We start from the raw sequence: 16,535 nt of genomic DNA, 5'->3' as shown, positions 1-16,535 counted from the left end.
TCAGCAGATGAGGTATAAAGGACTTTTTCTTTTAGGATACGAAAGCGTTACTTTCCAAAGCTCCCTCCCTACCCCACAAAGCACCTGTCAGTATTGGTGGGGGGGTAGCAAAATGTATCTTTAAATGAAAACCTGACCGAGAGCCCTGTTATTCCTACCCATTTGTCAGTTCTCCAGTTGCCTTCCTCAGATAGTTGTATGGGAAATTAAATAACTCAGTACTTATCAGTTCCTTAACAGTGCCTCCCTCCTAAAGCAAGCCTTGCTTGAGCTTTGATGCGAAGTTATTTTCGAGAGTCTGGCTTCATTTGGGTTAGATTTTCAGTATTATGTTTCTATTTAGAATAAAGGACAAAGTATTTCCTTTAAGGACAGAATCCACATTGCAGCACAGTCACTAGCCAGTTGACTTCTTGGAACTACTCACTGCAGAATGAACTGGATTAAGAAATTTGTAAAGGTTTTATACACTAGATTGGCCATTTTTGCAGTTGTCAAAATACATTATTGAACATAAATTTCCATTGTTGACAAAATAAACCATTTAAGTCTCAAACCAAGGTAGCCAGAGCCAGGATGTACAGGGATGGCTATCTCTTTTCATCACTATTTACCAAGTTCCTTACACAGTATTTGCCAGTGTGCATTTAATATTTACTGAACAAATGAACTAATACTTTTTATGCAAACTTCTCAAGTTAGTACACCAGGTTTGTGCTTGATTCACCATAGCTCTAATTCTATTAAATATACAAAAAAAAAAAAAAAAAAAAGTTGACTTACAGTGGGCACTCCAGTTGGTAAATTTTGTTAATCTGGTTACTAGAATAAGAAATGAGCTATGAGTAGTTTTTTCCACTAGACAAGGTTTTGTCATATAGCCCTAGTTGGCCTCTGCCTCCAAGTGTTGGCATTAAAGAAATGCAGTATTTTGCCAGGTGGAAGGCTTATTTTTAAATTGTGTTTGTGTGCAGCTATGTGCAAGTACCTGGGAAGACTAGAAGCTGCAATTAGCAGCTGCCTGGTGTGGGTGATGAGATCTGAATGCAAGTCCTCCTAGATGGTAGTCTGGGCTCCATTGTTACCTTTTTATTTTTATTTTTTGCCTCAGGGTAAAGTTCTTGCTCATCTGTTGTGTAGATGTTAGCCGTTTGAGATGCCAGTTCAACCCAAATTCTTAACTTCCTACCTGCCATGTACGACCCACTTAAAGCAATATATGCTTTTCTCCACTTAAGCCTGCTAGTCTAGTGTAGTGTGCCCAGTACCAGTCTTCAAGGCTCTTTCAGAGTCATCGAGTGTTCCCTATGTACATCTTTCTAAAGAAGCCATCTTTAGAAAATTTAAAACTTTCTAATTCTCATTCTTAAAATTTTGAAACATTGTAGCATCAACTCTGTTTTCAAGACTGAGCTGGGGATATATTAGTAAGAACACTAACATAGGAGTTTGGAACTGTCAATTTCTGGGCTAGAAGGCCCAGATGTTATCTTTTATGCATGCAATTGATAGGGCATAGGTATCAGTCAGCTGGAAGGCAATGAATCAGTTATTATATACATCTTCCAGAAGTTGGTCCACACAATATTCAGGTTTTTTCCAATTTCCCTCAAAGTTTGGATTTAATTATGCCCCTGTCAGCTGTTTACCTAACAGGCCAGGCTCCTTCCTGCTTACAAGATGGATGCCCAATTCCAACTGTGATTACCAAAACTTGTCAAGTCTTTCAGAAGGGTGTTTTGAAGTAAAAGCACATGCCTCCCTCTTTGGCTGACATCACAAATGAGTGGCAATGAACAGTGTGTGCCAAGGCATTGCATGCTCTACCCACTTTGTTTTTCACCGTCAGGGCAAATGTCAACACAGTTCTGGATAAGCTTTGAGATTAAAAAGTCATCCCACACTTTTGACTATTTTAGGACATAGGTTTATTGCCAAGCTTTCACATAAATAAATACAATCACAATATAAAGTCCAGTCATGTTTGTAGCTTCATCCATACACCTGCATGTATGAATTAAGAGTTCATATCTGTGGAAAGATTTTTACATAACAAGTTGCTATACTATTCAAAAGAACCACTAGGAACATTTCTTTTCACCTGGCAGGTAGATACTACTCAGCAATGCTAACTTTAAAACCATAACTATTATACATTACAGCCAATACAACAAGTAGCTTGTTTACCTTCTGAAATATTTCAGCTTATGTTTCTAGTTTGAAGCTTCTGACAGTTGTTTTATGGAATACAAACAAGTCTGCATTTAAAACATTCAACAGCATTCAAAACAATCCAACACTCATTAGAAAGCCTTTTTAAAATGACTCTACAACATAGCTGGTGCCAACACTATTCAAAGTTAGTGTGTTGCAAGACATGCTAGTTAAATGCTTTCTAAAGACAGTACACATTTCTTAAAATTTCTTGACCAACACTTCTACATGTCAGTTTTATATAATATCTTCTAACACAAAACACAAATGGTAATTAAGCATCATCTTAAACCACAACCATCTTCCTTAAATAAATTCTAAAGTTGCAATTTTATAATTCGGAACTTTGGGGAAATGTTCAAAACATGACAATAAAACACCTTTATCCTTATGTACAAAGCTACAAGACTTAACAATTTCATGACACACTGCATGGATTATGGAAGGTGTAACCTAGAGTTAATTCAAAACATATACATAGTACCTAAACTACCTTAGGAAAACCAGAACTACACAGCAATATTTAACATAGTGACAGTATTTAACACAACATCATGTGCCTCTGCTTGCTTCTGAGAATGTAAAAGGCAACAGCCTTGGTATTATGAAAAGTATGTTGATCTCGAAGACATCAAGGCAGGAATACAGCCTTAAACAAGCACTGTCCTGTCCTCTAGGAACAATCTAAAAGAAGAAAAACAATAATTACACAATTACTATTCTTACTTGCAATTTTAAGAGCTATGACAACATTCAAGTGGACCAAATGGTGTTGGAGTGAGGGCATTAAAGAAAAGTTCCTTAAGTGATGTTTTGAGACCATTCTCAGTGACTTAACACTTGGTCAAATTTTTTAATTCTCCCCGGAGATACCTAGTAATCTAATAGTTTTTTTGTTTTCAAGTTTTTATAAGCCTACTACAAACTTATAGTACACTATATCTACATTTCCTAAAACAATATTTCTATCAGAGCAAGGTAGTATAAAAGCTGGTGGATATACCAAATTCTAGACTAGTTAAATTTCTATCCCTAGCTCCTCAATCTGCTAGTATATTCATGGGAAGTTGCTTTTAAGTCCCACTGTGTTTTAGTTCCCTCCTGTCCAGACTGGTACCAGTAGCATCTGTTAAGGTGTATAGTACTTCATACTGGATTTTAATGAAGGATCAGTAAAGACCATTCAAGACTACTGAGAGAATTAAAAATCCATCCACTGGAGATATTAGCCAAGTAACAAAACATTCAACTTTGTAAATAGGACCTGAAAACATGCTACTGTGCCAAAAGGAAGACCCAAACTTAAAACATTTCTTTGAACAAACTAATACCTAGAAAACAAAGTGTTAAAAAGTACTAGGGCAAAAAACCCAATCAATCAATCAATCACCAGTGATTACTGAGAAAAGTACAGAAAATGAATCTAGGACTTCAGAGAAACAAGTAACTCCAGTTCAAGCCTAAAAGCCATTCCATGCTCACTAACAGTGCTAATCAGTGTCTTAACTCAGTCAAAAATGGAGTCACAAATATCATTTGGATAAGTATGTCCTCTCATAAATAAACTAGCATACACTAGACTAACAAAATCAAGGCCTCAACCTTCAAGGTCAAATGCTTTTGACTCCTGGACTTGTGACCCAGCAAAGTGCTCTATAGCTAGGGTTGCCTCCAGCCAACTAGTCACAATTGCCCTTGTTATGCTCAATTTTCACATTCTAGACCAACGACTGCAAACCATAATAGTCATGTAAAAATGCCTTATCTTGCTCAAAATTTGAAAATTAAACAACAGAATCACAAACCCTCACTTAACTTTCACATTAAGTACAAATGTTTAATATTTAACAAAGTTTCTGCCATAAGTATATGCAATCATATGGCACCACCTGACAGGAAACTAAGTTGATTTAAATAACCATTAGCCCAAGGCACGCCTAGCACAGAAACAGGATATCTGCAATGGTTGGTGCAGGGAAACCCAAGGAAGTGCTTGTGAGTATAAACCAGATCTCAGTTACTGCACAATAGGAGCTTTGTTTTGTATTTCACAAATTTAAAAAAAAAAAAAAAAAAATCAGTTCCCAACTCTTGCTTACTCACTGAAGCAATCCCTGTGTCCTTTCAGGATACAATTTGATGGGAGATTAATGTTGCTGAATGAAAAATTTGGAATATTTTAATCTCTGTGTATATGCAAATGGATGTGAAAGACAGATAACCTTGACTGTAGTTTCTTAGTTGCTGTCTGCCTTGTTTTTTGAGATATGTTCTCGCTTGGAGCCTGCCAAGTAACTAGACTTGTGTGGCTAGTAAGTCCTTGAGATCCCTCAAACGTGCTCTGACATGCCTGGATGTGTGTGTGTGTGTTTGTGTGTCAGGGAGATTTAACTCAAGTTCTCACTGCTTGCACCACAAACACTACCAATTATCACCCAAGACTCCTTAATATATTCCCTTCAAAAGAATCTGATCTGCAAGTTCCAAAAGTATTACTACATTTTGCTTTTCCATTTCACTGTTTGGTGGCTTTTTAAAGCTGAAAAACAAAACACAACAAAACAAAAACAACAAAAAACAGTTCAGGCTGAGAGTTACTGGTCACACTTTTAGCCTCACCAATCAGGAGACAAAGGCAGGCAGAAGTTTGTAAGTTTAAGGCTAGTTGCATGCCAGCCAGACATACACAATGTGACCCTGCCTCAACAAAAAAATCTTTGAAGCCACCTTTTCAATTTACCGTAAGCAAATGAACAAGAAAAGACAAAACTGTAATTTGACCTTGGTTGCCCAGAATTTAAATTCTCTGGGTGTGAGACTAGAAAAATCCAATTAAACAAGTCGACAAGTTTCCGCATACTAAAGCCCCCTGCCCCCAGTCCTAAACATAACATACTTTAAGAAATGTTTCCTAGAAAACAATGTCTTTTGTAGAGGAGGGGCTCATTTAATATTAGCTCTACCTCACTCACTATTGTGTTCTTTTAATTATACAACCCCCAGTAAATTTTTAAAAGGACTTTAGAGTTTGAAAGAATTGCTAACCCCACCCAGGAAATCAGCTGCCCATAAGACAAAAAGCCATGCCACTTAAGCCAGAATAGGAAATTAGACAGTGGCAAACAAGGGGCTACATGGTTGGAAAGGAACCTTAAAGAAAAAAGAATCCCAAAGTGTTAAAAAAAAAAAAAAAAAAAAAAGCAAGCTATTGGGTTGACCAGTAGCAGATGGAAATAAGAATATCCAGCCTCAGAAAGGTGGGCACATTCTGCCAAATCCCATGGTGGCTCTAACAGATTGCCTAAATTATGATTTAATGAAATCTCAGCCCTCTAAGTTTTTGTTTGTTTTGGAGACACGATTTCTGTGTGTTCTTAGTTGTCCTGGAACTGTTATGTAGACCAGGCTGGTCTGCCTGCCTCTGCCTCCAGAGTGCTGGAATTAAAGGCATATGCCATCACTGCCTGACTAAACTCTGCCCCTAAGTTTCTGAAATACAAATTTTTTAAGTACTTGCTTTCATGTTTAGTAATGACCTGTAGATTTTAGCTTTCAGCTTAGTATAGATGAAACACAAAAATTAAGTAAAACAAGCAGCTTAAACAAATGGGCTACCAGAGCTTCAATTTTTATTTCTTTATTGCTTAGTCTAAGATAAAATCATTAAAGAACACATTTGTCTTCTGTAATGAACAAGTTTGCAGTTATGGCTCCTCTGTCCATAGTCATGCTTCAAATAAAAATTACTTCCTTGGTAACATTTCCAGTGTTTAAGGAGTAATTTGATTACTGGCTACTGTATTGGTACAATACAAACACAGAATATCCCATGCAGTAAGTTCTACTACTAGGTAGTAGTCTTACAGAGCACGAGCACAAACTGAACCTATAGACCAAGCTTCAAATACATTTATGTTGCTTACTCCATTTTACTTAGCAGAACATGACTCAGTAAGACAGTCCTAAAGAAGCTCGGCAAAATCACATTTAAACCAGCAATAACACAAGGAATGCCATGAATCAAGCCAGAGGTCAAGAGAAAACACTGCTTAAATAGAAAAATATAGGCTCACAGCACCTTAGGTCAGGAAAGAAAATCTGAACCTTCAGTCTATACAGGAACTACCTTCTACACATGTACAAAGACAAAAGTTTAGTATTAGTAAGCAGCTATCAATTCCATGTGACTTAAGGGGTATGTATATGAGAAGTGATAAAATAAAGTTGTCATTAGCTCATTACTAGTCTTTTGTATTGTTCTCATGGAGTCCACTAAAGCATTAAGTTTTGTATGTCAATTCATGCACCTTTTAAGACAATCAGACTAACAACAATCTAAGATATATCAGGTAATATTGGGAGGGAGGAAACATCCATCTGGAAGCCATTAACTGGAAACAGTTCAGTTTATTAATGGTGAAAAAGGAGACAGACATCCATGGGAGCGGAAAGATGAACTTTAGGTTGAATTCTCAACAAATCTATTATTGTGGAGCTCTCTGGACTGTGAATAGACCCAAGTGTGGAACACTTGGGCTGGGGAAAGAAAATGAAAATCTAGGCGAAGAGTCAAAGTGTACTAAGGAGGAATAAAAGAACGGCAGTGTAAGGTCCCAGCTACAGCCTTAATTTGTGGTATAACTAATCTGTCTGGTCTCATGACTCATCGAGCTTCTAAGATCAGGAGAGGGAGAATGCCAGTGCTCTGTCTAGGGATTGGATAGTACAACAAATGAAAACGCTAAAATACCTTTTGGTAGGGCTGCAGAGAAGAGGGATGGACATGAAGTACCGGGCTCTGTAGAAAATGCTAAAATTCTGTTTATGTATTCTAATTCACAATACTCTAATTTCATGATGTAGCAAGAATCTCAAGTGGGAGCGTATAAAACTCGGGTGAGCATGTCTGTAATCTGCCTCGAAGAGAAATATTCCAAGGCAGATCATTAGCAGTAATAACCTGTAGTTTTGCTGCATGAAACCCCAGTTGAGTGCCTAGTCTCCCTTTTCTGTTTGCCCCTATTATAATTATCTCCCCACACAAACGAAAGTCCGAGGTTAGTCTCCCCTCTCCAATTTTACACCTGTTCAATTCCCCTGCAGGACAACGCCCAGGCAGGTTAGGCCTTAAGCCTGCCCAGAAGACTACCGCCCATCTTCAGAAAGCCTCGACTTGCAGATCACGAGGGGAGAGGGGGAAGGGATTCTTCCAGGCCCAGGGCGGTCCTTAGAAGACAGGAGGCAGCAGAGAACTCCCAGAAAGGTACTGCAGCACTCCCCTCCCCCTACCGAGAAGGGTGCGGCCTTCTCTCCGCCTACTCCACTGCGGTTCCCTCATGGATTGCAGCTCCCACCAATTTTTGGAGAGCAAGTGCTTCCTGCCTCCAAGCCAGACTGACTGAGCCCCCGCTCCTTCCTCCGCTCCCAGGAGTGCACGGTGCATGTCCGGCTCCTCTCGTCCCTCGTGTGGCTACAACTCAAGGGAAGAATCGCGCCCGCCCCCGCCCCGCGGCTCAGACAGCCCGCCCAACCCCGCCTCCAGCGCGCGCTTCCTGCCACGTTGCGCAGGGGCGCGGGGCCAGACTCTGCGGCGCGGGGCCTCGGGGAGGGCCGGAACCTGCGAGCGCCTCCCCGCCGCCCCCGCCAGCCCGCCGACGGCCTGAACTTGCATGAACGCGGGCCAATTGCAAAGGCCAGTTTTCTGGGCCCCGGGAGCCAATCAGGCAGCGAGGCCAGGCTGGCGGCGGGTAAACCGACTCCCCCAGAGGAAGAGGAGGGTGGGAGGCCGCCCGCGCGCGAGCCACTTTCGCTGACCCTCCCTCCCTCCCCTCCCCCGCCCCGCCGGCCGCGCCCGCACGTCCAGTTCTCCTCACCCCACCTACCTCCCGCCCCACCCAGTGGGCACAGCGAGGCGGCCGGCGGCTGCGCACTCCAGCAGCCGTTAACTGACAGGCGCCTCACTCCAACCAAAGCACGCCATTTGTGTTTTCACACGCGGCGGGAGGAGAAGAGGCCAATCAGCGACAAGACGTGAACCGGAAGCGCTCCTCCGGCCCTGGGGGAGCCAAGGCCGCGTCCGATGGAGACTTTCCGCTCCCTTCTCCCTCCCCCTCCGGTTGCTGCAGGGCGGACCGTAGTCCTGCCTCCCACCCGCTCGCCCCTCGCAGCGTAACGAGCCGTGCCCGGCCGTCCCACAAGGCGGCCTCGCCACCCTCGGAGGGCGCACCGCAGCCGCCCGTCCCCACGAGCGCGCCAAGCCACCCTCCCGCCAGAGTCCCGATACCCTACCTAGCCGAGGCTCTCTGAGGAGCCGGAGCCTCGGAGCACAGCCTCTTCTTTAGGCGGCTCCAGCAGCCTCCGCTGATTGGCGGCGAGCTGGCCAATAAGTGCCGGGTGGTGGGCGGAGAGGCCAATGGCGCGGCGGGAGGGGGCGTGTCCCGCGTGCCCCTGGCGCCGGCACTGGGAATCCCCGTGCGGTCAGTGGCGTTTCCGCTCGGGCAGCGGGCTGAGTGAGCTGCCGCTGCCGCCGCCGCTGCCGCCGCCGGGGGAGGGGCGGCCGCCGCCCGCCTGCGCTCAAGAGACTCACGCAGCCCTAGTCCCGCCAGTCCGCCAACACAGTAGTGCCGGCCCCCCTCCGCCCCTGGCCCTCCCCCTCCCCGCCTTGGGCTTGCTCCGCCTTTCTGCCCCCCACCCCCACCTCACGGGTACGGGCCATTCCCGGCCAGGAAACGCCGTGGCGCCGCGTTGGGCCTAACTCGAGTCTCGCTGCCTCCCGGGAGTGCCGTGCGCCGCAGCCCGGGCCCAGGCCCCGGCAGCGCCTGGGTCAAGGTAAGGGTCCAACAGAAATGAGACACCGAACCACACGACCGGGCCCCGGGGGGAAGAAGGGTCACCTCAGTCTCCCTGTGCTCTCTCTCCTCGGGGTCGTGGGCCCTGGGCCTTTCCAGGTTGGTAGCAGGACGATGCTGCCCTTCCCACCTTCTCGGCTACCCTTACACACCATTGCACCCCTCTTGCCCAGGGAGAAAGGCTCTCCTTAATCTAATCGACCCCACTACCCTTTTAATGTCTTCCCTGGGTCAAGACTCTTCCCCTCCCCCTACTCTGGTCTCCCCTTTTTTCCTGGGCACTGCCTACTCCACGTTTATACCCTTTTCAGGAGAGGCCTCTCGCAACCCTGTTCTCAAAATACACAGGCATACTTTTTTTTTTTTTCCTGTCCCTGAGCCCCCACCTCCACCCCTGTTCTTGCGGCCTTGTAACAACTCTGATCGCTCGTGGGGTGGGGGGGCCGTCCTCCCCTCCATAATCTTTCTGAACGCTTCCCCTCTGGTTCTCGAGTCCCTGTATCAGATGGGTGCTGCTTTTCCCACACCAAAGACATTACCTTCGCCACCCCCACCTCACATTCTTGGACTCTCTGTGGCGTATGCCCCAGTATCCCTGCGATATCCCTGTTGAATTTGTAGGGTTCCAGACTGGAATTGAGCCAAATTTTGTCATTTTTCCTGCCTAGGGTGTGGAGATCGATCTTTTAAAAGAACGACTTTAAAGACGAGGGGAAAAAATGTGCCCCTTATGAATCCTCTTCCTCTATGTGTGCAAGCCAAGATGTGAGGTGAATGGTGGTGGACAAAAGCCCTGGTTTTAGTAGGTAAATCGCTCTCTGAGCGAAAGTTTTAACTGCTGGGAAACCCCCTTCTATGCTAATTTATTCTGTAGAGAGCCTTTGCCTTTTTCATGCTTAGGAATAAGGGATCTTTCTCCAGTATATTGATGCTGCAGCCCGCTCTACTGGTCTGGGTCAGGGGTGCGTGTATGACCTGCATTTTCTGCTTTCTCATGTTACTTGTGTAATATGTTCACCAGCAACTCATTTCTTGCCCAGAGCTGTGGACTCTGTATGGGTTTTTGTCTATACCTGAGTTCCTTTTGCCAATCTTCCCTGTACTCAGAATACTTAAAGGAATTCAGATTCTCTAATTTCCTCCATACCTTGACTAAATTGTTTTTAGATGACATATTTGTGATCAAGGTCGTGTTTACATTACTTCCTTTGGCATATGTTAAATAGCTAACTATGCTTTTGATTGAGAAAGATCCAGGTGGATCCAGCTGACTGTTAGGAGCTTTTTAGGAGGTTTGTGTGCGACGTATTGAGAGGAAAGTGTTTTTGACGCTTAATTTTATATTAATAATGGTTAGGTCGCTAGGAGGAAAGCTGTAAGGGGTAATTTTAGATGTGTGTAAACTGACTTAGGACTAAAGCAGAGAATTCTGACATAATCAGAGATTTCTGAGCTTGGAGGACACGGGAATTTTTTTCCCTTGGATTTCTTCCAGTGTTCTCATGAGGATCATTAGTTTTCTGGCCAAATTTTGTGGCCCGTTATGGGATTAGAGCCTTTAAGGTTATTCATATTGTTGTGTATAGAACACTGATATGCCTTTTAGTAGCACACAACCCAAGGCTCTTGTCCCTAGCTGTAAATTTCAATTTGATGGCTGAATGTTTGGAAAATTGGCCTTTTAAAAACTAAAGCTTAATGCTTACTCCTAAATTGCTGGTTTAGTTAAAACAAATATTTGGAATTTGCTATATATTGATTTTTTTTTTTTTTTTTTCTAATCAAAGATCTCAATTTAAGACCGTGACCTTAGGATTGTTTCTTTCAAAAAGCATACTTCCATCATGGAGCATTGGTTCCCCCCCCCTCCAAAAAGAAAGTGTGTTAAGAAGTGGGGGTGGGGTAAAGAGAAGGTTGCTCCTGTGTTGGATCACAGGAGTGAGTATACAAGGCGGCGGCAGCTGCTGGCTCTGGAGCTCTGGTTGCTACGTGAGAAGCTTGGAGTAGTGCTGGCTGCTGTCTCCAGGGAAGGACAGCAGTGCAGCGTCCATTAATGCTGTTGGCTGCAGGGAACTGCACTTAGGCGATGGCTGCTCAGGGCTGGAAAGAAACCTAGCTTGCTTTCCTGGGAAATTGCACTGCTGAGCTGGTTTGCTTTTTGTTCGTGAAGAGACCAGAACTAGCAATTCATAACTGTATCCATTTATGGATATCAGCATCTGAAAGCTGGATCAAAGTTAAAGACTTCAGGTTTTTGTTTGGGGAGGGGCTTGGCAGCTTTTTGTTACTATCTTGAGGTTATACTTTGACTTGACTAAAAGATTTTTTAGTGTTTTGATCTTTTTTAATCCTTGTAAAGATTTTTCTGGGTACCAGAATAGGGTAAGGAGGATCTTTTTGTTTTGTTTTTCCAAAGCAACTGAAATGTTTTCCTTCTGATTTATATTTCTTTCTCCATGTTGGTCCATATTTACCTACGTGAATAGATATTTCCCTAAACATCGTATTATAATTGGATACCTAAACTAAAAAGAGCTACTTTTGGATTAATATTTAATGTTTTGGTCTTAATTTTTATATTAATCTGTAGATTTCTCCAGATTAGATATATTCACTGATATTTGACTTGTAAATTGGATTGGTCATGTATGTGTTGGATTATACTCTCTCCACTGAACAAAAATGTGTTTTGGCAACAATCCATCAGAAAAAGAGAAAGAATATTTAGAATTGAACAACTTTAGTTTAGTTCAGGATAGTAAGGCAGCAAGAGTCCCTTCTAAGTTTTGATTATCACCACCCCCCTCCTAACTGAACAGAAGCGGTAGTTTGCCTGGCAGGGAATATTTGAAACAGAGCCCTCACCCAGGCATGTGCAACACATGAAATCATGTGGATTGTTTTTTTGTTTTTTCCTTCCTCTCTAAATTATTCCTGCAAACAATACCTTTCCTTCAGGATTCTGTTTGTTCAGCTTTGTACACATGTATTTAAAGCCCACAAACATCTATAATTTTTTAGTATGGCTCTGGCATTTGTGGCAAGGAACAGTGGAGAGTATTCTATATTCACAGATGTGGTTCATATTGTTTTTCCAGTGCTAGAAGCAGGAAAAGTCTCTTAATGGTGGTTAGGTGGTTTTAATAAGAATATTGTGTCATAGGTAAGATTCTGTATCCCTTAGGTATGGTTTCATTCATACTGACTTTTTAATAATACTACAGCTTAATAATATTAACTGTAATAATATTTACAGTTGAAGGTGCTAGTGTTTTTGGCTTAATTATACAAGTTTCTTTAGAAAATAGTGACTACCAGTTTTATTTCCTGTTTTTTGGAATTGGTTGTGGTCTCACAGTAATTACTGTGGAGGAGCAAGACTCTTGTCTTAGAAGGATTAGTTGGACTGGCACACTTAAAAATGCTTACATCTTTTGTTACTGTTTAGTATCTAAGAGTCTGCATACTTTCTGAAATTACACTTGACAAAGGTAGCTGTGCCAACTTTGCCTTTGGTTGGGGAAATAAAATCATCTTCATATTGAAATAATTTATTAGACCATACCAGCCAGTAATTATTGAGTACATGGCCAAGAGAAGTTAGATCATAAGTAAAATAAAAGTTTATTATAACTTTTCGCTAAACTCTAGTGACTTGTCGATTTAGTCTGAAATTAGGAGCCCTGGCTAGTGGTGAACTTAGAAAATGTGTGTATGCTAGTTCAACTGGTATAAAGTGTCCTTTCAGGCAGACTTCTTAGAAAAGAATAATACAGCTCTGAAATATGATGGTACTCTGGACCCCAGAGCTTCAACACATTTAATAAATGACATGACCTTCACTTGGTGTTGTGAAGTGGCTAGAATTCAGGGAAGGCTGCAAAAGGTAGAGCGAATAGCCTTTTACTTATCTCTACATGCTTTGTTAAATTATGTAATCTTAGGGAAATTGTCCTATTCTATATTCAGTTATAAACTGGGTAAAGATGCCAATAATACTGGGGGGAGATTCTGTTAGAGAGCATCACTTGGGAGAGGTTTTACTTAGCACTTGAGGGATCTGTGATGTACACCAAAGAGACACTGAAACTAAGTCCAGACTGTATGTTTCTTCTGAGTAAAAGTTCTCAAACCCCTTCCTGCCCCACTCTGTTTCTATTATATTGATTTTGCAGAGTAACTGGGGAAATTCCTTACTTAATGTAAATCCCATAAAGTGTCTTGATAGGAAGGCAAGAAAATGAATTTTTGGCATTTTGAATCCTTGGTGTTTTCAAAACCTTAAGATTTTTGGTCAGCTTGTTTGATAAATATGTCTGCTACTTCCTTGTCTCTTCTGTCTTGTAGTAAGAGACTTTCCAGGGTTTTCATGGCAAATTGAAGTGATAATCATACATGTGTCTACCTAGAGGTGAGGAAACTTCTAGCCTTAATGTTATACATTACAACACACAAACACCAGTAGCTGTAAGAATTTCTGGCTAGGGAATCAAGTTTTTTATTTATACTACTGAATCAAAGGGAAGTGCCAGTTCCTTGCTGCTCTATTTGAGAAATAGGTGGAAGTATGGGAGGAGCCACAGACCTCTGCAGCAGGATTTTGATGTGAGTAGAAAAGGAAGATTTTTGTTTCAAATCGCCAGCTGCTTATGTCAGACTGACTCCCTTATTATGCCTCCAGTAGGCCTGTCAATATGGCCAAACAGCTAGATAAGTGCGGGGCAGGACAAAGGGCTCTTTGCACAGCAGGGATGCAGTGTTGGTGGGGGAGGGGCAGGAGGTAGGAAAAGCAAGAGGGTTTTTTTTTTTCCCCCAGGAGGTTATTCACTTTGGTTTACAATTAAAGAAACTGTTTTTAGTTCCCACTTAAGCCTTGAATTTATGCCAAGCATATCCTTTTAAGCCTAAATTTCATATATACTAGAAATCTGGAAGAACCTGTCCTATCTTCCAGTGGGTGGGGGAGTGAAGGTACAAGGGGACCTGAAGCTTTGTATGTATTAAAGTAAGTTCCGTGTTCTCTTCCCTTCTAAGTGTAAGTTGCCTTTTTAGTAGAGCTGTCCAGAGCATCTGCTAGCCAGATTTTAGTGAGGATTGGAAGGGCCTATTCTGTGTGAATTATATTTGTGTTTCAATTTTTAGTTGGGTTTAAATTCGACAAGGTGTCAAATATTATGTTTTCTTTTGTACAGTAATTGCACATTGTTAATTTTGGTTTATTTTAGTAAGAGGAAGTGCACAGTCCAACATACCTGATCACTATCATGAAAAAATGTGTACTAAAAAAAGTCTTTTTATAACAGGGCCTTATAGCTCACATCTCTATATCCTGTACTCAGGAAACTGAGTCAGGAAGCTTAGCCAAAATGCCAGCCAAGCTACAGAATAAGATTCTTGTCTCAAAAAAGCAAAACCAACCAACCAAATCCAAAAAACAATAACCACATACACAGAAAAGGAAAGCTACCTTATTGTTTCAGTCTTCCTCCTACTTCCTGCAGAATCTGATGCCCTGGAGATTACTGTTGCCCCCATCTTATAGTTTAGGTTCAATCTTATTAGTTTGTGCTTAGCTCTCAGCAAAAGGTGATTACATCTAGCTCATTACTTACTAAGAGTTACAGTGTTAGAGGTGTGTAAGTTATATCTTTATAGGCAAAACCATGAGATACTGCCAAATTTAGGTTCCTGTTGAAGTTGTCATTAACATGAAGAGTCTGTCCTGAATCATTTCAGTTAGTTAAATGTCAAATGTTACACGTATGCTAGTTCTTTTTTAAAATTCCATTCACAAATTAGACAGTAGTTATTTAGATTACAAAGGATTCTTCTTTATAAAGTAATATATGACTGTTCATTTCCATGAACAGGTTGTTTTTAAGAGAATTTAAGTTTTAAAAATCCTTGAACCGTTTTTCCAAGAGCACATCTATTGCTTGAATGAGATAAAAAGAACTGGAAGGCCGGTTTCTTTTTATGGATTAGTAAAGAAGACATGGCTGTAAATTAACATAACCAGAATGTTGTAACACATTGATCAAGTTTTGTGTCATTTCTCTCTTTTGTAAAAAAATAAAATAAAATTACAAATGTGTTGCCTATGTAACACTTTTAAGTATGGCCATCTTGACAGTTACATAGGGTATTTTGATCCAGAGCGGGTGGGGGAGAAAGTGAGAGGCTGGTAGAAGGCTCCGTTGGTCAGGAATTTGTAAAAAGAGTACTCGAGTTCAGTCCCCCATGTAAAACAGCTGTGTGTGATGGGTAATGGATGCTTGTAATCCCAGCCCTGGGCAGGCAGAGATGCCAGATCTTTAGGGTTCACTCACCAGTCATCCTGGCCTACTTGACCAGTTTAGACCAGTAAGAGACCCTGTGTGAGAGTTGGATGGAAAGTTAATGCCTGAGTATGTATCCCCATGTGGACACGGGCCCAAACAAAATAAATTTGCGTTACTATCACTTCTTGGAAAAGTTTTTCATCAGCAAAATAGAAACAGCATTAATATGAACTTTAGGGAGGTGTATCATACATTCTTACGGACATTTAGATGGCCATTTCTTTTTGACAGTCAATTAACATGGATTATTTCCATAGATTTGTGGGACTAAAAGGAAGCTAGGCCTAGCCTCAGTCTCTCCACCAAGTATCTATTGTTAGCATTAGGGTTCCCTTCTGAAATACTCAAAATCTCTAAAAATGTGGCCTTTATTGCTTCTGTTGACAGAATCTGACTAGTGGCCTAAAACAGATCCTGATAAAAATGAGAAAATAGGAGACTACGTCTTGATCCCAGTAATATTTATAACTTACGGCTTCCCAAACAGCTAATTTCATTTTCATAAGCCGAGGCAGCAGTAGGCCAGCACGGAGGTGAAGCACATACATCACCTCATCTTGCTGTGCAGCTGCTCCACCTTACTTCCTGCTATTATTATCCCACTACGCCTCTTCCCAGCAAAAAAGAAACTAGGACAAAGGGGGGAATTGAATGGGCTACTGTAGTTTATATATTATGGTAGGTTGTGGATTTGTTTATATGTTCTAAAGCTAATACTTAAAAGTCTAGTGACAAATAACTTATGTCCTCTACTCTTGGTACACTGTTTCAGGTTCTTAGCTTATAGAAAGGTTTTAAAGCATATAATTTCATTGGCTATTCATAGTTGTTACCACTGCCAGAAGTCACTGTATTATAAAATGAAATCCATTCTGTGTTTGCAGTTTGTATTGGAGATCACCCATGTATGTCTGTGTTTATGACTAGAATTAAGATTTTTAAAGTTAAACCTTTATATATGTTGACCTCTCACCTAATTAAATAGTTGTTTGAGTATAAAAATGTCATTTGTAAAATCTTTAAGACTTCTTTTCCAACACTGCTCAAAATGAAAATTTTAATTTAGTGTTTTTACAGTTGTATTTTGGTGCTCACATTTTCCCCCTCTTCACTCCTGAAATGTGAAGACTTC

The 16,535-nt window shown here is 41.6% G+C and overlaps 1 protein-coding gene across 6 annotated transcripts in view; it reads left to right on the top strand.

The window, feature by feature from the left end:
• The first annotated feature begins 8,930 nt into the window (after positions 1 to 8,930).
• Positions 8,931 to 16,535, top strand: part of Setd5 (SET domain containing 5) — an 81,988-nt gene continuing 74,383 nt past the window's right edge. For 2 of the 6 annotated variants that reach the window (XM_055628473.1, XM_055628466.1), the window contains exon 1: positions 8,931 to 9,042. The gene's annotated coding sequence lies outside the window, so the exon portion shown is untranslated. Of the gene's footprint in view, positions 9,043 to 9,730; positions 9,869 to 16,535 lie in introns of all 6 variants that reach the window. The other 4 variants (XM_055628469.1, XM_055628468.1, XM_055628467.1 and 1 more) reach the window with 4 other exon arrangements.

Source organism: Psammomys obesus, unplaced genomic scaffold (assembly GCF_907164565.1).
Source record: "Psammomys obesus unplaced genomic scaffold, mPsaObe1.curated_primary_1811, whole genome shotgun sequence".
NCBI classification, from domain to species: domain Eukaryota; kingdom Metazoa; phylum Chordata; class Mammalia; order Rodentia; family Muridae; genus Psammomys; species Psammomys obesus.
This window is presented reverse-complemented; position numbering and strand designations above follow the sequence as displayed.